Genomic DNA, 26,529 nt, shown 5'->3' with positions numbered 1-26,529 from the left:
CCTGTTCTCCCTGGGAGAAGATCCCTGTGCCTTGCTTGCTGATTTATCCTGCCAAGGCAGCTGCCTGGGAATGCCCTCCCTCTCTGGGGTCAGGTTTAATGCCTTGTGAAGCTCCTGTAGAGGTGTTCTCTGCAGGTGCTTTTCTTTCACGTGAGATGCTGCTGAGACAGCAGGAAAACAAAACTGGGTGGAATTTGAGAGCCTTGTGCATTTGCTCAGTTTCTTTAAAATAGGAGAAAATCCACTAGAAAGCCCCATTTTGCTGTTGATTCATTCTTTTCTCTTTGCTGTTTTTAAAATCTGATCTCTTCTGCTCTTATTCCTGCTGAGGTTCTCACAAAGCAGGACCCAGAGAAATTGAGTTTGGACTTGCAATATTTCAATAAAGCAAATTTTAATTTTTTTTCTTTTGTTTTATTGTGTAACATAAAAAAATTTAATGAACATTTTACTACAAGTTAAGCAAACAGTTAATATTTCATTTTGAATAGCATACTCTTGTTTATATTGGATTCTGGATATCAGAGTGCTGAAATCAGAGGTTAATCTGGTTCACTGCACTGAAAGAGATGCAAGTGCTGGAAAGCTTTTTGTTGACCTTGTGTCTTCATTTCTCCTGACTTTTCATTTCTAGTCTTTCCCATTTCCCAGTAAATTACTGAGAGATAGCTCCTAGCTGTGTCTTACAAGCAGCAGAAGAAATGAAGCAGTGTAAAATATAGATAATATAGACTGAGCAGCACTGTGTGCAATTAGAGCTGTGCATGCCTGTTCTTTCTGTCTCACTGCATTTCAGAGAGAAAAACTGGGGTAGAACCCTGTTTCTCTGGCCTTTTAGAACCTTTTTTTGTTATTCTTGTTGAGATCTAGTTTGGAGCTGGGTGATTTCTTGAGAAGTCCTTTTTCAGCTGAACCATGCCGCTTCTGTGAAGATCATTATTGGCAATAGCTGCTCTGTGTGAAGGTTTGCACTCAGAGACAAAAGCCAAACATCCCAGTGAAGGTGTCTGAATGTCCCCAGGCTCTTGTCAGCATCCTCCAGCACACAGCTTGTCCCTCTGTCCTGGTGTTCCCTCCCTGCTGGGATGCTCTGTCCCACACACTGGTCCCAGTGTCCCTCCCTTAAGGATGTACCATCATCACTTGGGTTTTGTTCTGATCACCAGGCCCAAAATGTTTTCTGCCCACCTTGTTTTCCTGTTTCTGCCCACCTTGAATCTTCTTCTTTCCCCTGTTTCACCCTGATGAACTCTTCCTACAGAAATCTCAGTGTCTAGAGCTGTCTTGGCAAAAGACTTTAAAGAGCTTCAGCAAAATATTAAATATGCAAATAATAATAATAATTACTGCTGGTAAGAACAGGAGCAGCCTGGGATTTCTTTATTTTTTTAGATTCCTCTGTCCTTTGCAGATGCCACTTTAATGCAAATCAAACTTTGCGGATTGTGTTACCTATTGAAAAATAGTTTCAATTAGAAATTCAATTACTCTGTCTTGGGGGGGATGGAACTGACAGTTTCTTTGAATTTTGCACGTTATAGAGGGCTCCAAAGTGCCATAAATCTGCTAATTGATTTCTGTACCTGTAATGTTTGATTAGGTGTATTTTATTGTCTTCTTGGTTTTAATTAACCCCAGGCTTGTCAAAATGCTTCCACTGACAAAGGATATATGATGAACTGAGATAAACTCTATTACCAGAGGCTGACTTTTGTCAGTAATTGCTATCGTGCCTGAGAGTTATTAGAAATGATCACACACAAAGAAACTGTACTTTTGGTAACAACTTTTATGGGCTGTTATAAATCTGTTGATTGCCCCCCACACGCAGGAGATAAGCAACTGTGAATGACAAGGGGGTCCGAAGGAAATCAATCATTTTCTGCATGTCTTATAAATATTAAGAGTGACAAAATGGGAAGAGTTATGAAGTTAAGAGTCATGAAGCACTTTTCCCAAGTGCTGAAAATGGAATGGATGCTAATGCACACATACCTGTCCCCATCAGGACCTGGCAAATCATCTCCTGGACAAAACACAAGAGAAGGTTTTAATTAGAATATAATATCCCTATTTTTACTGATGTATCCCCTGTAAGAACTTTGTTTATGTAGGATCTTGAGATAGAAATGTATCTAAAAATACACAGAAGTCTGTGCATAAATATTTTTGGGTGAACTGCAGCTTCACCTGTTGGAGCTCTCTGCCTTTGAGTTCTGGAGCTCTGTGTGAATGGGGTGTGGATGAAGGTTCAGTCCTGAGAACACAAATGGGATTATACTGAGCTGGAGTAAAGCCACACAGGGCTATGAAAAAGGGGACAGACTTTGTGCAAATTATTGGTTAAAGCTAATATGAATACTTCCTACAACCACCAATATATTCATTTATAGGTAAGGTCATGTATATAAATGTTTTGGGTTTTTAAAATATATATACATATATATATGTGGGGTGACATTAATTTATAGTTAGGGTGATGTTTATAAATGTTTTGGGGTTTTTTAAATATATATATATCTGTATGTATATGTAGGGTGAGCACACAAATCCCTCAGGAGCTACAGAGATCTATTCTCTGTTTTCTGCCAACTTCTGTCCAAGCTTTGGACACTCTTGGCTGCAGCAATTTAAAGTTGCTTAATAGCTCTTCTGTCTTGCTCAAAACAGTTATTTTTAGCTTGATTTTTTTTTTTAATCTGCAGCTGAGAGGGTATTTTAACTGACCTTCATTTTCTTTCCTGCTTTTTCTGAGAATTATCCCAATGACTTGCAGTAGTGTGAGTGGGCATGGAGAAAGGGGGAGCAGAGTGGAGCTCTCCCACACAGAGGACACTGCAGTCCCAAAAGCTGCTTTACCTAAGAGCATTAGGATATTCAGCTTGTTCTTAATATTTTGGGGAGCTTGTAAAATACCTCTGGAGCTTGCAAGGTGCCAGATTCTCATTTTGCTGTCTTAGTTTAGCCCAAAATAGATTTTTTTTCCAGTGCTTGAGGCTTTTTGGAGAAGGGTAGAAGGGGCAGCTGTGTGTGGGTTTATTGGGGTGGGGAGGCACAGCTGGAAGTGCTGCCATGGCCAAAAGCATCCTTCAGTTCCCAGGGAGAGGAGTCCATTTATTCTGCTGATCCTCAGAGGGTCTGGAAACCACGTTCTGCTCTTGTGCAGGACACACAGGGCAGGTGGTGTTTGCCTGAATTGCTGTCACTGATTTCTGCAGCCTGACAGAGGATCTGCATGCTGGACCCCTGGCACGGCACAGGAGGAATTTTCTGTGGGATCCTCTGCTGCTGTGGGTGGGGAACTCTCACAGCTGGGATTGTGACCTGGTTCGATGTTTTGTGAAGAATTAGAAGAGTCCTGGACATCCCAGATCTTGGGATGTGGGAGTGTGAGGTGAGATCAGCAGGGGAGCGAGAGCTGAGAGCTAAGGATGCTCTGCTTTGAAGAGCTGGGGCAGATCCTTCAGCCTTGGTATAATGGGAATGGTTCTGCAGGCTGGAGAGCTCAAACTGACCTGCTGTATGCGGGATCCCAGTGCTGTGTCATGGAATTTCAGCTGTCCCACCACTCCCATTAATGCCCCCAGCCCACAGGAGCAGTTGGTAGGTTTAGAAGCCGAACCTTCCTTTTGGTTTGCCTTGGTTACACGGCTCTGTTCCAGAGATTCCATGCAAGTCTCGTGTGTGTGAGAGAGTGCACATATATCTATATTCCCTCTTGGGGCACGCTGAAAACAATCCATTTAGAAACCAGGTGTCCTTGTCTCTCTTGGCATCTGGTTAAATATCAGCCAAGTAGGAAAAGGTAAATCCTGGGATGCTTTAACAAGTGCCGGGGCCGCGGAGCCCTGGGCTCCATCTGATGGGATTTGAAGGTCACGGTGGCTGCCCACGAGTGAAAGATGTGTCCTTATTCCCCATAGATAAAGCAGAGTGATCTGTCTGAAGGTGTCCCCAAAGCCAGCGCATCCACCCGCGCTTCAGGCTGCCGGGAGCAGAGGTCGCTGTTGATCTGGAAATGAGCCCTGAGCCTCTCCAGGGCCACCTTCCCTCTCCTTTGTGTCCATCCTTGTGACACCTCAGGCTGCCGCGTGAAAATCCTCAGCCCCTTTTAGGAACCCCCATCAAATCCCACAGGTCTGAACGTGCTGCAAGTCGCCCAGGTGAATCCATGTCTTATTGCCAGCATTCCTTAGTGCTTGGAAACACCTCGGATTTTAACTTTTCTCTGGAAAAAAAGCAAATCAGAGCTTCCAGCAGAGGCTGTGGATGCTTGTGCCTTTCTTCATTAAACCTTTGGCAAGATGGGACAGCCGTGGCAGCAGCAAGCTGGGAAGTAAAGAGGCTGTGCTTCACATCACTCCACTGATTCAGTATTCACAGCAGCCTGAGATCCAGCAGTTTGTTCTCAATTGGTTTATTACAGTCAATACTTATTATTTATAGATATGAAAGAGACAAGATCTGAGCCTTTTGATGTTGAGAATCGATACAGATCTGTTCACTCCCCGAAACTGCAAGGCCACAAATCCTTCGTTAAAACTTCAGCCTTTTGCCTAGACCTGTAAACTTAATGTGGAAACCTTTGTCTTGGCAGAAATGGGACTGCCATTAATCCCCAAATCCTACAATTCCAGGAGAAGGCACTATTTGGCTGGCAAGGTTGGCATGGTGTGGTTATTTTGGCAAATGCTCACAGCCAGGACAGCCTCATGGAGTATTATCTGTATTTCTGTGGACCCATTAACTCCTCTTTCCTTGGGAGCAGAACTCTGTGCTCAAAGCAGTGGGAGTGCAGGAAACACCGTGGTGTCTAAATAACTTGTAATGTTACTGCACAAAAGGTCTGAGTTAATGATCCAGTTGATTTACAAGTCAACTGCATGACAATAGAAATTAATATTCGCTGATGAGTCAAACTGAGAGACTCTGAATTATGTTTTTTCCTCTCTAATGGTTCCATGTCAGATCTGTGTGTGAGTTCACACACCGGGGCATGGATCAGAGGCTGTCTGGGGGTAAAAGAGCATTTGATGAACTTTTGGACTCTCCTGAAAAATACAGTGTAAAGAAATCTCTCGTGGAACTCCCTAGTGCTGTGCTGTTCTGAAAATGTCTTCTAGTGCCAGTGATGAGTAGGTGGAAAAGGAGATCCCTGATCAAATGTGGTTTTGTTTAGGGAGCAAAACACAAGTAGTTGAGGCCAGATTCTGCTCTCTTTTGCTTCTGATTTATATTCAGCTAAACTTGCACCATTGTAAAATCACAGTGAGAGAAAAGCTGTGGTTTTTAGGGGAGGAAAGTGGCAGTTTCCTTTAAATTAGCTGATTTGTAGTTAAAAATGGGCTGTTCAGTGAAAGCTGCTGGCTGTTGGCACCTGGGTTACTTTAGTCAGTCCAGCCCAGCCCCAGAAAAGAGAAAAACCCAAAAAAGCAGAGATGTCCAATGTGCTGTGCCTGCAGGGAGAGGTTGCATGGACAGTTTCCCATCAGCCTTGGGCCATGTGGGGAAAAAAGACTTTCAGGAATTGTGGGATCAGAGCATCCTTATCATTGGAAAAGGCCTCTGAGACCACATCCAACCACTCATCCATCACTAAACAAGTGTTGCACCCATGTGTTAGTTTGTTTTTTTTTTTAAATATATTCAGGGTTAGCGATTCCATCACTTTCCTGGGCAGCCTGTTCCAGTACCTGACCACCCTTTGGGTGGAAAAGTTTTTTCTAATAGCCAATCTAAACCTCCTCAGGTGTGACTCAGGATCTCCCCTCCTCCTGTTGCTTGTTCTTGGGAGAAGAGAGCAATCCTCACCTGGCCACAGGTTGGCTGGGGAGAGTGAGAAGGTGCCCCCTGAGCCCTCCCAGCTCCCTCAGCCGCTCCTGGTGCTCCAGCCCCTTCCCCAGCTCTGTTCCCTTCTCTGACATGTTCCAGCCCCTCAATGTCCTTCTTGCAGTGAGGGGCCCAGAACTGGACACAGGATTTGAGGTGTGGCCTCAGCAGTGCCCAGCACAGGGGGACAATCTCTGTCTTGGCCCTGCTGGTCACTCTGTGGCTGGTGCAGTCCAGGTGCCCTTGGCCACCTGGGCACACCTGGGCTTTGCCAAAACAGCACTCCCAGGTCCTCTGCAGCCACTCTGCCTGCAGCACTGTTGTTGAACCAGAGGGCTGCACCATCCTTTGTCCCTCCTTGCACTGAACATCTTTTTCTCAGAGAAAGCAGGGAGAAGAGCTGGTTTGAGCTCTTTGTTCTGCTGCAGCACTGGCAAGGGCTGGATGCAAATAACTCATCAAAGAGGTGTAAGATACAGAGTTCCTGGCCCTGCTTTCTGCTCTCCAAGGCCCAGCAAGGTCTGTGACATCCCCAGGCTGTCCCTTGACTGTTCCCTTGCAGAGCCAGTTCTTAGCAAAACTCCTGTAATAGCCTTTATGCTCTTAACCCAATTTCCTTCCAAACCACCATGTGCTGTGAGCTTTGGGAGGGATTGAGAACATAAGGAGGCTGCTCTTTTAAATCCCACAGAAAGGAGGAAAAGTGGCATTCTGAGTGCCTGCAGGCAAGGAATAGGGGGATCTCATACGAGTTTTGGGGCAGGAAAACCTGTGTGCCCTCACCAAACTGAACCTGCCTCCAACAGGAAGCAATTTTCCTAATCAGAGAAACTGTGAGGGAAGCCTGACTTGCTGTTTTGCTGTCACACTGGGTGATGCTGCTGAAACTTGTGAAGAACTGAGACCACGTAGAGGGAGATGAGCTCCAGAGATGAACCAGATGCTGCAGAGATGGAGCTGAGCCTCCTGATGAGTAACCACTTTCCTCCCTGCCAGTGGGAGACCTATCCCAGCTCTTAGGGAGGCTTTTGGAGGGTGCTGAGCCAGCCAGGTGCTCAATCACTGCTGTGGCATGTGATTGGAGTTAGTGCTTAACTGGGGAGTCAAAGCCCTTAGGCTGGGCAAGGTAAGAAAAGCTTCAGATGCTTTTTTCAGATGGGTTAGAGGCTCCCTTCTGGCAGCCAGGCTGGGAAGCTGGTGATCTAGAATTAGGCTTGGAGGGTCTGCATGTGACAGGACCAGCCTTTTCAGGACTGAAACCCTCCCTTCCAGATGGTTTGGTGCCAGTTTGTGTGTGCTGTCCCTCAGTCTGGATGAGCATGTGGGGCTCTGGTGGCTGCCACATGGAGCTCAGCCCTGCCTGGGCCAGCAAAGGGAGCAGTGTCCTGTGGCCAGCATGCCTCCATATGGATGAGAAGGAAGAATCTGTCTGCATAGCTCTGGGTGGACTTTGTGCAATGAAGCTGAAACACCAGAAGGTAGGATTTCATGTGTTTGTACAGAAAGTCTGTGCCCAGTTCATAACCAGATTAAAACTGGAGGTATTTTTTCACCTGGGACACCTGATCTTTGATCCTGGGGATTCTGTAGCCTTGTGCAGGGGGTGGTTGCATGACAGCACCAGGGTAATGAGGGAAATGTGCTCTGTCTCCTGCTTTGGAGATCTAGGTTATTCTGCATTTAGAGAGTGCCTGAGATCCTTTGTTGCATCTGTGGTTGAAGGACAAAGTGCAGTGATGGGAACAGTTCTGAGATGCAGGATCCAGAGGTCAATTAGTGAATGAGCAGGGATAAGAAAATGGAGGTTGAAAAAGAGTCAAAGATATTTACAGCCTGCATGGCCTTCCCTCTCCTGGTGCTTTATTTTTAATGGCTTGCTGCTTTTACCTCTCTTTGTTTAATGAATATATTGCTGAGTTATTGGAAGAGCAAACTGCATCCAAAAGCAGGACACTCAGGGTTTATTATATTCATATAACTCAAAAAGAGCCAAATTGATTTTTTTCTTTTTTCTTTCCCCCTCCTCCACCTCATTTTTAAACCTTGCAACAGGCTCAGTGGTAGTGACAGGTGTGAGACTGACAGCACTGGAGATGAGAAGCTGTGTTTAGGTGGTGGGGAGAGCACCCTCTTTTCCTCCCCTGGTGCTTTATTCCCCTCCAGCCACCTCTCCCTGTGGCTTGGGGCAGAGGCAATCCTTGTTTTTCAGCTTCCCAGTGCTGCTGGAAGGGCTGTGGGGAGCTGGGGCTGTCCCTCACTGTTCCCAGCATGGCTTTGTGCCACTGTGGTCACCTGCCCCTGTGTGACCAGAGCAGTAAGACATCCTTGGTCACCACAGCACAGAGGGGACCTGCAGTTCTGCAAAGGCAGCTGGACCTGGAGCTGCTGTGGTGTTTGCAGGGAGAGAGGAGCTTGTGGGGGAAAAAAAACATTTGAAATGGTTTCTCTGGGTGGTGTTTTTAAAAAGCATCTCTGAGTCTCTAGGTCATCAGTCTGTCCAGGCAGGACGTTCTGAACTGTAGATTTGGTGGCTTCTGCCCTCTCCTGGGGGTGTTCTCCTGGCTGGAACAGGGATGGACATGGCAGCAAAGTACAGGACAATTTTTGGAGCCACAGGAGCTGCTGGACTCTGGGACTTTGTGCTGCAGCCACCCCATCTCTCTGATGAGCTTCAGGGACAGCCCTACCCTATCCTGCCGGGATGGAAAAGGGACAGGCGAGGAATCCAGGGGCAGGGCAGACCTCTGCTCCTGGAGAGGGATAAAGGAAGCCACCCTCAGGATGAAGGTTTCCAGCTCAGCCCTGGTTAATGAGGGCATTTTGATCTACAATTGTTGACTGCAGAAAGAGCCTCCCCGATAAAGGGGGAAGGGATGTCCTGGGGGAGAGGGTCGCTGAATATGCATGGCCCCGGGTCTCTTTGTTTAGCTGATATCTGACTATATTTATTCTTCTAGATTACACATTCTGACTGCGGAACAAAGGGCTGGCAGGAGCTGCTCTCTTGTGCTTAATAATTTGAGTGAATTTACATTTCAATGCAGCCCTGTGCCACTTCCCACCCCCCGTGGAAAGAGCAGAATTTCCCTGTTGCGGGGAGGGGGAGAAAAGAAACTCCCACCGCAGTGGCCAGGCTGGGAGATTTATTGCAGCTCCTCTCTGAATTTATTCCTCGCCAATCCTGCACACGTGTGCCCACCCTCCTGATGCAGAGATGTTTTCTTCCCCACTCCAGACCTGCTCAGCCAACTCTGCCTGCCCCACCTCCCTGCTGAGCGCTGTGATTCATCCTCGAGTAATTAACCAGCAGCAGCAGCAGCACAGAGAGTACCTGCCTCGGCACAAGTGTGAAAACACATCTACACCTAACGGGAGCCGGACTGAAGGGTTCCACTTTGAGTGACACCCAGGGAGCTGCAAAGTGACAAGAAGACAGAGTTGCCAAAACTCCCCAAACGCGGTCTGGTTTCTATGCAACGTCCTTTTCATGGTATTTTGGGAACTAAAAGTACAAAAGCCCCATTTGCTGAGTCGGAGTTAGTTGTGGGGGGTGTGGAGGTGGAAGGTTTTTCCTTGGATCCCTGCCTGCAGCCAGTGGTTTGACCCGTTTGGCTCATCTCTTGCTTCTCAGCTGAATTTCCCCTGTTCTGCGTCCCTGAATTTATCTCAGAGTATGATTTGGTGTCCCTGCACAGGACACTCGTCTTGGCTGCCACCCACTCCTTACTGAGTCCCAGTTTAATGCTAGGAGAGCTGCATCATTTTCTCTAGCCTGCCTGATAATAACTTTGCAGGGACTTTAGATGCTGATAACCTCAGCGTGCTACACTCCATGTGGGTCTCTCCATTATAAAGAACTGTGATTATAGGCACAGCTCCTCATTGCTATTTTAGAGGACATCTCTGCTTTTCTTGGGTTTCTTGGGAGGTGTGCCTTTGGGCAGCCAGGGGACTTCTGTCCTGAAATCTTTCCTTGCCATCTTTTTCCTCCTCTTTGAGTTTGTGTGAGGACCTGTGTGGGAGATGGGAGTTGCTGAGCTGTGAGCTGCTCAGGGTTCCCACGTGGAATTCAGCTTCCAGCAGGCTCCATGTGAGACCAGTGGTTTTTAACACATTCAGTTCAGGCCTTCATTGCAACCTGAGCTTCAAAACAACCAGGGAAAGGGTTTTATAGTTGTGTTTCACCACTCCTGTGTACTTGGGAATGTGTCAAGCTCTCTGTGGATGTGTGTCCTTATACTGCCCAGAGCTGAATTCCTGGCCCTGCAGAGAGAGGCAATGATCCCAACTTAACCAGTAGGAGCTTGTACATGTGGTGCTGCTCTTCTTTCTGCTTTGACATTTTTAGATGTTGGTGTTCTTCAATGCAGAATACAGGAAAAAAAACATTTGAGGAACATGGGCAGAACCAGGACCTTGCCCTGTGTCCTGCTCCAGCACAAGAGGGAATTTCCTGCCCATGTTCACCATGTAAATGGTGAAACAGTGTGTGGCTGTCAGCAGCTCTGTCTGAAATGCCTGCTGGAGCAGGTAGCTGTGTTCATTTTAATGTCTGGATGTATACATTCATTATTTCTCATTGCTTTTGCATTGTGTACATGCACAGACGTGGAACCATACATATGTATGTTCCATATCACACACACATACACAGCCTGCAACACACACCAGCACAATGCAGCATTAAACCAGGGGGCTCTTGCTTCTCTTAATTACCTAATTATATTGATTCTTACATTCTGTACATCTTGGTTTTATCTGAACTTTCCAGAAGGTGTAAGCAATACACATCTTGTCACATCCCATTTTCACACTAGCGCTGTTGCTGTACGAACCATTGCTGGAAATAAAACACGACGAGAATAGGCAGCCATCTGTCTGGGAAGCACATGCAGTCCCAGATGGCAGCTCCTCTCCTGCTTGCTGGTAGCAGAGTCCTCTGCCTGAGGAACACAGCAGAAATGTGTAACAGTTCAGCAGGGATATGTAGAACGTGTGGTCCTCCCCCGGGCTGGGGCTCGGGGCCCTCCAGCGATGGGAGGGGAGGGAAACTTGGAGCACGGAGCCCGTCCCAAAGGGGGGCAGGTGTTCATCTCACTCACAGCCACCTCTCTGTGCTCAGCTCGCTGGGAATGGGGCTCCTCATCCCGTCTGTCTCTGTGTGAATATTCCTTTGGAACAGTGAAGTGGGGGCCTGGTGGAAAAGAGGCCACAGGACCTTGTTGGGTAAAGTTGGAGAGAGTAAAAGCCCCTCTCTGGACTGTTCACACAACAGTGTGCCTGCTTGGTTTGCAGGCAGCTTGGCCACATGTGCTGTCCTGGTTTGAAGGGCAGGTGTCTGCCAATAAAGGCAGGAGCTTCTCTTTGAAATGGAGAATGTAAACCCCCTCCCTCCAAATTATTATAATTTTGAAATTAAGGGACTCTCAGGCAAAGATATAGGAATTAGGAATAACAGTTCTTTACTAGGAAAATTCAAATAGAAATGCAGTATTACAAAGAACAATCCCAAAACCCTGCCAGAGTCAGAATCCAAGCTGACACCCGTCAGTCAGTCAGGGTGTTGGCACAGTCCCATTCAATGGTCGCTGCATCCTCCTGCAGGGGCAGATGTGGTTCAGCTGGAGCAGTGCTCCTGGAGAAGGTGCAGTTTTCCTCTGAAGGTGCAGGGATGATGTGGAAAGGTCTGGCTTTCCTCTGGAATGCAGTGGAAAGAAGGTCCCTTGGTGTCCAAAATCTCAGTTTTTATCTGGGTAGGAAAGGCTTGGCTGCTCCCCTGGCTGGAGCATCTCCCAGTGGGATGATGGAATTTTATCAGTCATGCAGTGGGACTGAATGGGCCAGCAGCAGATGATATCTTCCTGGAGGGAGGATGGGCTGTGGGAAAGATAAAGATGATTGCCCAGCTGGTTTAAAGCTGGCCCATGAGCAGATAATATGTGCCAGGAGATCAGGGTCACTGCCCCACTCGGCTCAGCAGATGGGGACAGAATGCACATTTCTGGCCACATCAACCCAACACACGTGCCAACCTCCAAGGGTCACAAAGCACCTCACAGCCACTGTCCCTCAACCAAGGAGTTGCCCTTGTGTCTTTCAGGACAGGCACTGCCTCCCCTCTGTCAGTGCCACTTGTCAAACCACAGCATGGGAGTGTCTTTCCTGCCAACAGAGGTAAATGGTGATGAAATAGCCCTGCTTAGCAAAGCTTGGTCATTTCTGCTGGGCTTGGCATCCATGATTGCCTTCACTGATCAAATTTAGCAGAAAAAGCCCAAGAATGTGTAAAGCACCGAGTCTGGGAGTGGCTGGGTGAGAATGCAGCTTTCTTATTCTTTGAACTTTCTGCCCCTGCACGAAGTTTTTAATCTGGCCTGAGGGAGGGATAAAGGATATCGGGACAGGTTTCTACAGAACTGAGGAATACAGAAGAAATTATCACAAAAGGACTGACAGCCCTTGGGAGAGGCACCCAAAGCCATCAGCCTGTTGGCTGTGATTTTCCCTACAGCTTTTAGATGACTTGAGCAGTGGCTCTGTGAAACAATTAAGGATTTCCTTCTAATTTTGCTTTGCAAAATCATCTCCTTCCTGGATTCCAGTTTTCTGGAAGAAAAAGAAGAGCTGAGCAGTGGTTTTGTGGAACAATTAAGAATTTCCTTATCATCTTGTAATTTTCCTTTGCAAAATCATCTCTCTGGGTTTCAGTTTTCTGAAATGTCTTTCAGGAGTGTTTCCATTCCCAGAAAAGCCTTTGCACCATCTAAGGACTTCTTAACCTCGTGATACCTGTTTCCATCTGCAGTTTCTGCACTGGGAGGCTCATGGATGTGGTGTTCTACTGCAGAGCTTGGCACGAGTCCTTTTGTACAGGGTGAAGCTGCCATAGGCAGGGCACCTTCCACTATCCCAGGCTTCTCCAAGTTCCATCCAAGCTGCCCTTGAACCCTTCCAGGGATGTGGCAGTCACAGCTTCTCTGGGCAACCTGTGCCAGGGCCACGCCACCCTCACAGGGAAGAACTTCTTCCTAATATCTAATCTAAACCCAATATCCTTCTAATATCCAGTCTAAACCACTCACTCACGTGGTCAGGAGGGAAGACAGTGCGTGCAGGGAAGGTCCTGCTGAGATTGTGCAGAGGGTCAGATTGTTTTGGATGCAGGAGAGAAACAACTGCTTGTTCCTTCCTCTCGGAAACAATTTCGCCTTGGCCCAGCTTGTGCAAAATGGAATTAGAGAGCCTTGCTGAGCACCGGGAGCCATCACTCAGCCAATTCATCAGAATGGGAGCCTGCTATCTAATAAGCAGGTAATAAATGTGCTAAGTGTCCACCTTCAGGTTGCCTGTGTGCCTCCCCCCTGCCCAGACCCTGGGCTGCAGCTGTTAGCAAGGAGACATCAGCCTGGCTGAGGAGCAGACGATGCTGGAGCGATGCCTGTCTGGCTTTTCTCTCCTGCCATGGGCACTGCAGGCAAGCCACGAGCTCTGTGGGGCAAGGTGTGGGGCTGGGGAAGCCTCACCCCAGGTAAATCAGGCCTGGAGGCTGCAGTGGAGCTCAGCTGATTTCTGAAAGGCAGGCAGCAGGTTGGGGTAGGGATTTGCATCTTCGGTCGAAATGCTAAAATTGTGATTTCTGTGGTTTTCAGTGCAAGAGGTGGTGGGCAAAGAGCAGCTGGAGATAGGTGCTGAGGAAGTACAAGGGGATGTTGAGTAGAGAAAGCAGAGGGCAATGCTCCCCCTGCCCTGAGGGAACAGCCATGGGGCAGGCTGTGGCAGCAGGGAATGGTTTGGGTTGGAAGGCACCTTTAGGATCACCTAGTTCCAATTCCCTGCCACGAGCAGGGACGTGTTCCACTAGACCAGGTTGTTCAAACTCCCATCCAATCTGGCCTGGAACACTTCCAGGGATGGAGCATCCACAACTTTTCTGGGCAGCCTCCTCCAGAGCTTTGCCACCCTCTGGAGCAGGGGGTACCAGGAGAACCTGGAGTCACAAAAGCTCAAGGGAAGCCCATGTTCCAGGGAATTGCCAATGGGTGGCTGTCCTTGCTGATGGATTTGGGTCAGCAGAGGTGATTCTGAAGAAGGTGACAAGTCCAGAGAAACAGATCCTCCTCTGACCTCAGGGAAACGTGGATCCCAAGCAGCAGTAAATGGGAATGTTGCAGCAAACCTCTTGCTAGGGGTAGAAATGAGCCAAGACAGAGACTCTGACTGAAGAGCATGAAAAAGGTCCCGGATTATTCTTCTTTACAGCTTAGCCATCCTGGCTCTGACTACAGCAAGTATCTACTGTAGGGTCCATCTGCAGGCTCTGCTGGCTATTTCCAGCTGGATTATGGCTACAAGTATTGGTTTGCAGACTCTGAATGCAGTTTTCACCTAGCTCAGCTATGACTGTAGGCTCTAACTCCATCAGACCCATACTGACCTCACAGCAGCAACTCTTCCTTTGTGTCTCTCTGGATCATTCCTTCTTCCTTAAGGCTCCTCTGCCTCCTCCAGGTCCTTTTCTGACCAGCTACCCCATCCCTTTTATCACACTTACCTTTATTAGTCACAGATGCAACCCATTAAGGGCAAGGCTGTTCCTCTTCTTTGGCATTTAGTACAACTGTGACTTATCAGGGGCAAGGTCACCTGTTACATCTTCTTCTACACCTACATGGGAACAGATGGAATTGCAAGGGCCTTTGCTGGCAGGAGGGACTGGGCCAGTAGAGTGATCTCTGTGGTGGGACTGGGGACAACCCTGACTGGAGCAGATTGCAGGAAGGGCAGGAGACAAGGAGAAGCACCTGCACAATCTCTGGGACCACCAGCTGGATTGGCAGCTGTCAATCCTCCATCCTTGCTGTTCCCATGGGTGCTGTGCTGGGGTCAGTGCCGCGGGCCCCGCTCGGCAAAGCGGGGAAGCCTGTCCCCATTTGTCACCGAGCGCCGGGGCCTTGGAGGAGGCGAATCAGATGCACTGCACTAATAGATGTAATCATGGCAAGCCTTGGTGGTGCTGGCTGCAGCAATCTGTTTGCTGGCTGACAGCGAGGGAGCCAGAGCGGCACGGAGAGCCGGAGCGGGAATCGCCGGGGCAGGGCCTTGAGGGTGGCTGAGCCCAGGTTCCTTCTGTGAGCTTGGTGACTCAGGATTTGTTTTTAATCTGTTTGCAATCCTGTAATTCTTTAGTGTATAACTCCGTCTCCATATCCAGTGTGAGCTGCTGTTCTCCCATTTTGGTCAGACACAGCAATTCCTCTCTAGGCCTGGGATCAAGGACACCTCACTGCCTCAGGTCCTGAGAGATGGAAACAAAAGTGAGTTTTGGCAAGGAGCAAACTGAGGGTAAATGCCTTCATTACCTGAAGCTGTAATAGAAAATTAACCCCCAATATGCAAATGGACCAAACTTATAAAAGTATGAAAACTTGTGACCCGTCATCCATTTTGGGTGTAGCCACAGCTCTGCAGGGCAGGGCCTTGAGGATGACTGAGCCAAGGTTCTTCCCTTGACTTTGGTGCCTCAGGATTTGTTTTTAATCTGTTTGTAATCCTGTAATTCTTTAGTGTATAACTCCGTCTCCATATCCAGTGCTAGCTGCTGTTCTCCCATTTTGGTCAGACACAGCAATTCCTCTCTAGGCCTGGGATCAAGGACACCTCACTGCCTGAGGTCCTAAGAAATGTAAACAAAAGTGAGTTGGGGGGGAGCAAACTTGGGGTAAAATGACTTTATTACATGAAGCTGTAATTGGAAGATGAACCCCCAATATGCAGATGGACCAAACTTATAAGAGTAAAAACTTGTGACTCATCATCCATTTTGGGTGTACCCCTGGGGGAATTTGTCTGCCCAAAATGTACCTGAAGGCCCTTCAATAAATATAATAGCTTTTTAGTCCCTTAACTTTGTCTGGCCTCTGTTTTTAGGTAACATTGAAAAGGCATCAAGTTGGGTGAGTGGAATCCTGCTCTCAAGCTTGTGGGTGGCAAATCCAACAGAGTGGATTGCAGCCAGGCAGATTTTAGGTTTTGGAGAGCACCCTGTGCTTTCAGGAGTTTCTCTTTTCCTTGGTTATCCTTAAAGAGGTTTGCTGGCATCCTCCAGTTTTGCATTTGTCGTCCTTGCTAATGCTGCAGTTGGTGCCAGCGCTGCCTGGAGTTTCAGACCAGCCTGGGATCAATAGGGGAGCACTTGCAAGCATCATATTAATTGAGTCTTATGTTGAGAGCCCTTGTGCTATTGATTGTAACAGTAACTTCAGCTGGAATTTGGGAAGCACTTACTTGAAGTCGAAAAAATGAGAAGAAAGCAGAATGCCGGGTGATTGCATTGACTTCATTTCCAGAGGATTACACTGTAATAATTGTGTGTGTCCAGTCTGCTTTCATTACTTGTCCCTCTAATGAAAGCACCAGGAATGCTTTCAGATTTCAATATGTGGGATTACAGGGCTTGCTTGGAGCAAGCACCAGAGTACAGTGGCCAGGAGCAATATGAGAGACTTTATCTTAATAACCGGCAGAAGATACCCACTCACCCTGCTGTCTGCCCCACTCACATCCTTTCCTGTGCTTTCCTTCCTCTTAAAAAAAAAAGGAAAATAGAAAAAAAAAGGAAACAAAAATGCCAATTACTGACTGAGAACATGAATTTTTCATTGACCTCCTGTAATACCCCACGAAGCTCAGGAGCCTGGAAAGTAATGAAATGAGATTTCTTCAAAGAACAAATGAATGAGAGATGACGACTGTCTGGACCAAAAGTGAGATGAGGGCATTGTCAAGGGCCTGACTTTGGGGTGAGGGAAGGACAGGGCTGCTCTGGAGTCAGGAGGAATAGCAAGGGGTGCAGAAGGATCATCACATATCTCTATTTTTCATTCCAGCCCAGGGGTTCCCCTCTCTGCAAGCAAATGCTCAGATTATGGGATTGTAGGATGCCCTGAGGGGTTGGGGCATGGGTTGTGCAGCTCTGTTGTGTTTTGGCTTTGCTGTTTTTCTTCTTTTCTGACACACAGCCTTCTATTGAAGCTCTTGGTGTGGGGCAAAGTACCACGAATGCACCCAGCCTGGGGTTGCTTTGGCTGGCAAAATCCTGCCCTGCTTTGCACAGCTCTTTGTGGAGGTACCCTGAGTGCTCAGAGCCCCAGGTTTGGGACCAAACTTGATGGGATCTTGTTGCCGTGCTGGGGCTTTCTGGGACTTCTGGTTTTTTTTTAAATATGCTGCTTTGCAATAACCCAACAAAAGCTGCTCCAAACTCATTTATTATTTTTTTTATAAAGGCTCATCCCACTTTTGTTGTTGTTGTTGTTGTTTTAAGATGCTGTCAAATTGCACTTCTTAAGATTCATGGTGGATCTCCTCTGCCTGACTCTATTACCCAATTTAAATACACAACAGCAAGAGGGGTTGAATGCCACTGTGTTAACATGGTGCCAGAGACCTCTGCGAGGTTGTTTGTTAAAAGCAAATTGTACCTGTTAAAGGGCTGGGAAGGGGAGCACAGCTGCTGTTAACTGCTTTACCAAATTGACTCTGACTCATTCGTTTCAAATGAAAATTGAAATGCTTTTGACTTCTCCTTTTTCTTCTTTTTTTTTTTTTTTTTTTTTCGTCCATCCTTCCAGTGGCAAATTTGCTTTACTTAACGCTAAGTGGGGATCATTTCTTGTGATTACTGAAAAATGCATCATAACTTTTGATTACGCTGCTATTAAGGATGCAGAATGGCAATTGCTGCTGCTCGCAGAGAGGGAGAGAGAGAGGGAACGCTGCTGGAAGAGCGGGTGTAACCCTTTGCTGTGCCGAGTGCCGTGGAGGAGGTGGAAATGCTGCTGCCCTGGGGCCCCAAGCTGGAGGGGCGGGACCTGAGGGTGGAATTTGGGATGGTTTCAAGTGGACACCAACACAGTGACCCTGGAGAGATGCGGTGATGAGGGCTGGAGCATCGCTCAACCACCAGAAGTTTTCCTTTTTTACGGGTTAATGATCCTCTCTTTAAATGAAAACACCTTGGGAAGGCTGTGGTTGTTTGGAAGAAGGAAAAAATTAAGGGGATGGAGAGGGAAATGGTTCTGGCAGCAGGATCAAGGACACACATCCCAGGGCTGGGGAGACCCTTCATGGGGATGGGAGGTTCTGCCAGGGCCTTTAGAGTGGGGAAATGGGAAGAGAGGGATCGTGGAGTGCCCAGGGATGCAGGGGAAACTGAGGCAGGGAAGGGAAGGTGGCAGGAGGAACTGCTTTACCTTGCCCTGTGGTTTTCAGCAGCGAAGGCTTGACCCCAGCACTAGTGCCAGTGATGCTGATGAGCTTTCCGGAGGCAATCCCTGCCTGGATGGGGAAAACCCCTCTGGGCCAGGGCAGAGAGCCCCTTCCTGCCTTAGGGACGGGGTAATCGACTTTTCCCTCCTGCTACTCAGCACGGGGAGCTGTAACCAGAGACACAACACCTGTGGGCTGGTGCAAAGGTGTGTGCCCAACACTGCAGAGGGTTTGGTTATTTGGGAACCGAGGATAGGGAGGGGGGGTTGTTCTGCATCAGAGGGTCACAGGGGTTTTGGTGGTGGTCACTTCGACACTTGCCTGTTTGCAGCCCCTTTCCAAGGAGCTTCGCTGTTTGTTATGCTCGTTTTGTAGCTCCACCCCGAGTTCCCACTCTGAACTACGTTTCCCAGAGCTCCTGCTCCTGCAGGGCTGTACAGGGCAGCGCCGAGCTGCCTCCGAGGAGATGCGAGAGCGAGAAATGTCGTAGGCTGCACTTAATTAAATCATAAGCGCTTGTGGGAGCAGCCACATCAGCTATTCGGGATACGTTTGGAGGATGGAGCTCTCTTATGAATAAGGGAAAGCACTTTTTTAATTTTTTATTTTTTTTTTTAACTGCAGTCCCTGTTGCTCTGAGGAATGCTGTGGCCAGCTGCAAACAGCTGGCTCTGTCTCATGCCTTGAAAGTGTTAGTGGGAGTGAAAGGATAGATGAGCTCTGGGGTGCTCGGGGAGAGTTCTCTGCCCTGCCAAGGCTTGCCTGAAAACACTTCGTGTGCTGGAAAAGTTAAAGACGGACAGAAGCGTGCGGAATGATCAGCTGCAGAGACCAGTCTGCAGAGCCAGGGAGAAATGTAACAGCTCCTAATATTGATGAGACAGCCAGTGCCCTCCAAGGAGAATTGCAATTTCTGCTTCGTTTTCTTCTTCTTCTCCACACCCCAAACTGAGCTTGATGGCAGAACAGATGTGGCTGGTCCCCCCAGCAAAACGTGGTTACAGGAAGGGGTGTTTGCAGGCAGCACTGGCAGCTGTGTGGGTTGGATTTCTTGGCTAGAAAGCACACAGGGGATCATACTTTTGAAAATGTCAATTTTTTACCAGCTCACCGCTGCCTCACCCCCAGCTGGAGGGGATGTAACCCAGTCCTTGCAGCCCAGCGAGTTGGGGTTTGCTTTGTCTTGGGAGCATCCTCCTGGCTGTGTCTTGGCAAGGAAAACCAGTCTCAGCATTCCCAAAAGTACATCCATACATGCACACTTACAGATACACACACACACACACATATATATATATGTAGATGTGTGTGTATTTATATATAAAATACATATATATATTTTTTTGCTGGCAGCTGAGATAAAAGGGATATAATGAAAATGTAAACGAAAAACTTTACAGCAGGCATGGCCTGACAGAGGGAAGATTGATATCCCGTGATGCTTTGTCTTGATGAGACAATGAAAAATAACCACCACGGCAGCTGTGTCAATATCAGACTTGGTAATGCACCACTAGCTGTGGGTTTTTATTTAATCCGCTTTGCTTTAAGATGATAACGGTTGTTACTTTTCAATGCCTGTCTGTCAGCACCCTGGCATTGCAATATTCCTCCGCAGCTTTGCGAGCGGGTTTCATTTATTTTAAAATACCATTTCACACACTGCTGACTTTTAACAGTGTTCCATGTGAGTTTGGGAGATTGAATAGTGACAGAAACAACACTTTTTATGAGAATACAGAATATTAAAAATGGGGCACAATATACAGATGGCAGTTTTCACTACAGCTTGTTTTTTTCCCCCCAACCTGCTTCTGCTACTCAGCTTCCCACTGAATGCATTTGTAGTAACACCATAAATGTCACTTTCGCTGACTGCCTTTTGGCATTTTATTTAAATGGGAATTCGGTGCTTCCTGCTGCTGCTGCTGCTGCCACCGCTGCATCAGCTCCTGCTGTGCAGCAGTGCCACTGTGCTCTCCTCCTGCAGCCAGTGCATTTTCCACCAGCTTGGACCCAGGGGCTGCCACAAGGGCGACAGCCCTGGCTGTGGCAGAGCAGTGGGGTGTGTGTGCACACTCCTGAGTGACTCTGGGAGGGCTGGGAAAAAGTCATCCAAGCCATCCAAGAGTGTTTTCTGCTGAGTGAAAGACTTTTCTCTCTGCCTGGCTTCTCTGAGGCTCTCATCTTGCCAGCACAAATGCAGAACTGTGTGCTGCTGTGATGGCACCGAGAGGCAGATGATAGCTGGAGTTAGTAACTCTTGGTTTTAACTCCTGGGGCTCTTTTGGCTGCTTCCTGCCTAAATATCTGGCTGCTTGCTTTAGCTCAGTTGCTGTGGTGCTGAAGGAGCCCTGTCCCCTCCAGGTTTCCTGGGGCAAAGAACAGCAAAATCTTCCCAAAAGGTGATACAGTCACATGGCACATCCCTCTGTGGGCCTGGCTGCTGCTCCTACAGCCATGTGCATCTCAAAAAAAAGCTCCAAAGCCTGGTGTATAAAGAATTGTGGTGGGTGTCAGTCCTTGGCAGTCCTGATCTGTCTCCTGCAGAGAGCTGCTGGTCTGCCAGTGTTTTCCTGGGGGCCACAAGGGCTGGAAAGAAACAGGGGAAGGAGTGAACTGAGGGCTTGCTTTGATTTGCCCTCCATTTGTGTCTAAGAATGGCTGGAGAGTCCTCCTGAAGTGTCTCTGCTCTTTGGGAATGGGCAATTTTGCTGGCTTTTTGGCCTCTGAGGGAAGAGAGTGAGCTGCTCCTCGTGCTCCTGGCTGCTGTGCCTCACCTTGCTGCACTCCAGCATCTTTTTGGGATATGGTTCTGTAAGCACAGGAGGATCTAGACCCATAATCCCTATGCAATTCCTTCAGTGTGGGGAGGAAAAGCCTGTGCAAGCCTCATCCTTGTTTTTTCCCTCACCCTTCCCACTGCCAACAGCCCTGTTGATAGTCTGTGGCAACTCCCTGTCCTCTCTAACCTCTGGGAGGGGTGGGCTGCACTCCTGCCATCAGCTTCTAATCCTACAAGACACCAGCGTGTCTGATTGCCTGCTTGTCCCAATTCTTTGCATAACTTTGGAAACATCTAAGCCTTTGCACATCTGAGCTGGAATGGTTTGAATGAGTTGTCAGGGATGATTGTGGCAGAGCCAGGAGTCCTGCACCTTTGTGGACAAGAAAGTTTTTTTTGGTTTTGTTAGAAAATTTAAATATTGATTTTGATTATCATGGGAAAGGAGGTAACATAAAATTTTTTGAGGTCTTTATTTGTCATTTTGAGGTGATGGCTGGTTGCAGGCAAATATTGCCCATCCCTGGAAGTGTTTAAGGCCAGTTTGGATGAGGCTCTGGGCAATGAGGTCCTAGGGGAATGTGTCCCTGGGTTGGAATGAGATGAGTTTTAAGATGTCTTCCAACCCAAATAATTCAATGATATCTTTGTTTCCTCCCCAAGCACCCCACAGAGGTCCCTGAAACCACCAAATGCTTCATCAAATTCTTTCAGTGTTTTGGAAAGTGATCAACGTGGGATTATTACTTTGATCTCTGTAAAACATTTTATTTTAATCTTTAAGCTGGAGGTTCACTGTACAGGTGCACAAGGACATTCTATAAAATATAATGACCTCAACCAATGTTTTCCCATCCTTCTGGTAACATTTTTGCTGTTGCAGATTGTGGTACTGCAGGACTAAGTGCACCTGCATTCCTTGAGCCCTTCTGGGAGGCTGGAAATTTGCCCTTCTCTATTCCCCTGGGAAAAAAAGCTGCTATTTCTGGCTTTGCAGGCTGCAGTGGCATCAGACTCACAAGTGGTGATATTTTAATGTACATAAAGCTGCTTTCCAGTGCAGGCTGAATCCTCTCCCCTCTTGGTCCCAAGAGAGTGTTGTAGCAGGGGGTGGGAGGAGCAGAATGAGCCATTACTGAACAGGTTGACTTTCTAAAGAAAATGTGAGCTGTTTGAAAATGCTCCTACATGTGCAATGTTCCAGGCAATCCTGGGAGATGGATGAGCAGTGAGAGTGCAGGTGAGGCAGGCAGAGGCACTGGAGAAAATGTTGCTTTCTTGTCTCTGTCCCAACACAAATAATTTCCACATAAATAGCATCTATCTGTTATTTAACACTTAAATCATCAAAGTGTCCATCAGCAAGGAGCTCTTTTGTGCTGGATGCTCCACAAATATAAAATGTGCACAGGGGGAGGCACAGAGATGGTTTATGGCTCCTGTTTTAGGGCAAGGAGATGCTGCAGGTGACCTTTTCAGAGCCCTTAAACCCCATTATCTATTCATCACCTACTGCAACAAAGAAGAGTTGCACAAAGTTTAGCCCACACTTCATCAAATCTGTGATCTCGTTTCCTAAAGTGAACTTAGGGAAGCTGAACTTTCTTCCTGCTGTCTGTGTAAAAATCACTCAGCTACACTTGTGTACGTGCTGGTGTGGTGGAAGTCCACAGTAATGTTGTATTTGCATGATCCAGTAGTGTACCTTTAGCCTGATCCTTTTTGGCTTCTTGGACATGAGGCAAGACGGATAACAGGATGGATAACTGTTGTCATTTTAAACTCTGCATGTTTTGGCTCTGCTGTAGCATTTCCTAAAAATATAGTCCTTTTATTGTTGTTGTTGTTCCCCAAAGCCATAGTGTTTGCCTACTGCAAATGGTAGCCAGGGTTAATTTAGTGTTTCCCAGCTCTACCTGCATGGCTGTGCCAGGGAATATTGCTGAACTCCACAATTCCATGTGTAATGTATGACCTGCTCCTTACCCAGCAGAGCAGATTAATTAACCTGAGGTAAAGAAAAAGGAGGACCCCTAACATCCCCCCACCTCTGGCCATTTGTTTTCCATGGGGCTGGGCAGTGACACCTCCTGTGGAGCAAACAGGGAGGTGGGCTGGGCAGGGGGGTGCTGCTGGGGCTGGGTGAGTGATGGTGATGTGGCACCTCCCAGGTCACTTCTGTGCCTCCACTGTGCACTGAAGGAACGTGGCTTTCCACAAACATGGAAATGGGATGCCCTGGAAGCCCAGCTCTTTGCTCCAGCTTGGCATTTTTTAGGGATTTTTTCAGCCAGGATTTTCTAGGATGAAGTGGAAGGGATGCTGAGGTATCTCCCAGTTTGAGCTGTCTCTGTTGGCAGCTGTGTGAGGTGGTTATACTGGATTCTCTTTAATGGTATTTTACAGGTACACAGAGCTTCTCCTGCTGTCCACAGACCCTGTTTCATCCCTGAGAATCCCAGAGAAGTTTCTCCCTTTGCAATATTTCTTTAGGAGGAGGGGTTTTTTTTTCACACAGAACTGTTGGTGTCACTGTGCTAGTTTGGGATTTTTGGAAGGGGGGCTCAGCTTGGCTTGCTGCACCAGCTGCTGTGTTTGTGGGTCCTGATGAGCTTCCTCCAGCACTTCTGGCACCCATCTGACAAACTCCACGTCCAGCAGAAGGTGTCCAGGTGAACCCACTTGCTCAATTCACCATTGCTTCTAAAGGTTTAGGTTTGTGTCACCACTGAGTGGGAGGAAGGACTTGCTTTCAAACCTGTGATCATCATGTCCAAGCCATATGGGCATTGTGGCTTCTCTGTTGCACCACCTGGCCAAGCTGTCTCATTTTGGCTGAGGTGGATGCAGAGGGAGGATCTCAGGGCAGTGATTCGGGTGTAGGTGGCCTCTCCAAACCTGGGATGCAGAGTGTTTCCAGGGAAAATGTCCTGTGTGATGACTCTGAGCTGCTGGGGCCAGGAGGCCAATTCAGTGTGCACAGTGGGATTCATTCCAGCCCCCAGTCCTCTTCTGGGGTTTCTGGGCAGGAGGTAACAATTCCATCCCAGGCCTGGTGCTGCTGATTTTCCATCTCTCCTTCACTCATACCCTTTAATGTTGCTTTGGCCACGTAGGTGCTGAGCCTTGTGCAGGGGTCAGAGTTGTGAGGAGAGCAGTGGGTGGTCAGTGGGCTGCATGGGTGGCATTAACCCTGCTCCTGCATTTTCCATGCCTTTTGTCCCAGGTCCCCAGCCCTCAGGAGCTGCACAGGGATCCCTGCACAGCATCCCACCCCTCTGGCACCCAGAGCGAGCTCCACCCTGCCTGTCCCTGCCTGGACAAAGGCAACCTGCAAGGATCAGAGCTCTAGCTGGGCTTAGCTTTCTGTGCTGAATCCCACGGGGAGTTTCCAGCCTTTCCATCATCTGTTGCAATCCCGTGGTTATTATGGATAGCAATATCAGTACCTGGAAGCTCTTTGGTGGCAGTTGCTGTTTCAGAGGCTATTAAGCTTGCAGCTGAACACCTCTTTGTCTAAGCTGGCGCCTAATCTTTCACATGACAATATCTTTACAGCTAGACCCATCTGGAGCCTGAGTCAAAATCAGATTCGCTTTCACTTGAAACTGCAGATTTGGAGAATTACCCTGTGTCAGCAGGGGAGGGGGGAGAGATTTTTGCTAAGAAGATGAAGGAGATATTTCCTTATCTGTGAAAGGCTACAAAATGGTGTGCTGGTTTTGGCTGGGATGGAGTTAATTTTCTTCCCAGTGGCTGGGATGGGGCTGTGTTTTGGATGTGTTGATGGCACTGGGATGTTTTTGTTGTTGCTGAGCAGAGCTCACACAGATCCAAGGCCTGTGCTGCTCCTTGCACTGCCTCACCAGTGAGGAGTCCTGGGGTGCACAAGGAGCTGGGAGGGACCCCAAGTGACCCAAGGGATGTTCCATACCTTCAGCTTTATGTCATCAAGGAGTGAAGTTGTTTGTCTTCCCAAAAACACATATGATGAAGCCCTGCCTTCCTGGGGATGGCTGAACCCCTGCCTGCCCATGGGGAGTGGAGGATGGACTCCTTGTTTTGCATGTGTGGTTTTGCTTTCCTTATTAAATTGTCTTTATCTCAACCCACAAGTTTTCTCACTTTTATCTTTTCAGTTCTCTCCTCCATCCCACCGGGGGGGAGTGAGTGAGAGACTGTGTGGGGCTGAGTTAAACCACGACAAATGGCAGCATTAAATCTTTGTCAGGAGATCTTAGCAGGGATAATGTCTTTCTATGTCAAAAATCAACCCAAACAAAACAGAGATAATGGACATTTAGGTGAAAGCAAATGATCTATGATTTTTGAGCATGCAGGAATCTGGGTAATGAACTGCTTGTTCAGATGTCTTCTTTTGAGTTCATTAGCTTTGTTCCACCCTCCACTTGGTATTTTAATACATATTCTAAAACACTCCTTGCATTACATTCCTGTCCCTGTCTTTCAAAAACTAGAAGAGCTTAGTTCATAGACTCATAGAATGGTCTGGAATGGGCTGGAAGGGGACTTAAATATTATCTTGTTCCACACCCCTGCCATGGGCAGGGACACCTTCCACTATCCCAGGTTGCTCCAAGCCCTGTCCAACCTGGCCTTGGACACTTCCAGGGATGGGGAAGCCACAGCTTCTCTGTGCCCCCTGTGCCAGGGCCTCTCCACCCTCCCAGGGAAGAAAACTTGCATTCTCTCTTGCTGGAGACCCGAGTTTGGACATGATGTGGAGGATGAAATAGAGGTTCACATATTTTCCATGCTGCTCACTGCAGAGCTGGGAAATTACTAAGCTGACACCTTCCGTTTGTCTCCGCGTTTGCAGTGCTGTGATGCCCCTGCCAAACGGGGAGAGTTATGGATGGGAACTGCTGGGGTTTTAATCTTGGCTGCTGCGAGCTGGAGGCAGCTTTCAAAGGGCTCCAATCCTGCATTTTTGAGAGCTTTGCTGTTCAAGGAGGGTTGTGCTGGAGAAATATATCCCCCCAGCTGTCCTTAGACCTCCAAGTCTCTCTTTTGCTCCAAATTCCTTTCCTTTCCTTTCCTTTCCTTTCCTTTCCTTTCCTTTCCTTTCCTTTCCTTTCCTTTCCTTTCCTTTCCTTTCCTTTCCTTTCCTTTCCTTTCCTTTCCTTTCCTTTCCTTTCCTTTCCTTTCCTTTCCTTTCCTTTCCTTTCCTTTCCTTTCCTTTCCTTTCCTTTCCTTTCCTTTCCTTTCCTTTCCTTTCCTTTCCTTTCCTTTCCTTTCCTTTCCTTTCCTTTCCTTTCCTTTCCTTTCCTTTCCTTTCCTTTCCTTTCCTTTCCTTTCCTTTCCTTTCCTTTCCTTTCCTTTCCTTTCCTTTCCTTTCCTTTCCTTTCCTTTCCTTTCCTTTCCTTTCCTTTCCTTTCCTTTCCTTTCCTTTCCTTTCCTTTCCTTTCCTTTCCTTTCCTTTCCTTTCCTTTCCTTTCCTTTCCTTTCCTTTCCTCCCTTCACCTTCCCTTTTCCTTCCCTATTCCTTCTCCCCTTTGTGGGTTCTTTTTCTAGCTTACATTCAGTTACACTTTTTCTTTTTAAGTATTTCTTCCCAAATACCAAGTTTTATACTCCTACTCCATCTCTTCATCACTCATGAATCTTGGTTTTTATTGCAGTAGTTT

General features: G+C 47.6%; 1 long non-coding RNA gene across 1 annotated transcript in view; it reads left to right on the top strand.

Moving 5' to 3' along the window:
- The first annotated feature begins 6,992 nt into the window (after positions 1–6,992).
- LOC130256456 (uncharacterized) overlaps positions 6,993–26,529 on the top strand; it is a 37,530-nt gene continuing 17,993 nt past the window's right edge. The window contains exons 1-2 of the long non-coding RNA XR_008841120.1: positions 6,993–7,307; positions 9,065–9,319. This is a non-coding gene — a long non-coding RNA (uncharacterized LOC130256456). The remainder of the gene's footprint in view (positions 7,308–9,064; positions 9,320–26,529) is intronic.

The sequence above is a fragment of the Oenanthe melanoleuca genome, chromosome 8 (genome assembly GCF_029582105.1).
Source record: "Oenanthe melanoleuca isolate GR-GAL-2019-014 chromosome 8, OMel1.0, whole genome shotgun sequence".
NCBI lineage: Eukaryota > Metazoa > Chordata > Aves > Passeriformes > Muscicapidae > Oenanthe > Oenanthe melanoleuca.
Note: the sequence above shows the minus strand (reverse complement) of the source record. Positions and strands in the feature narration are given on the sequence as shown.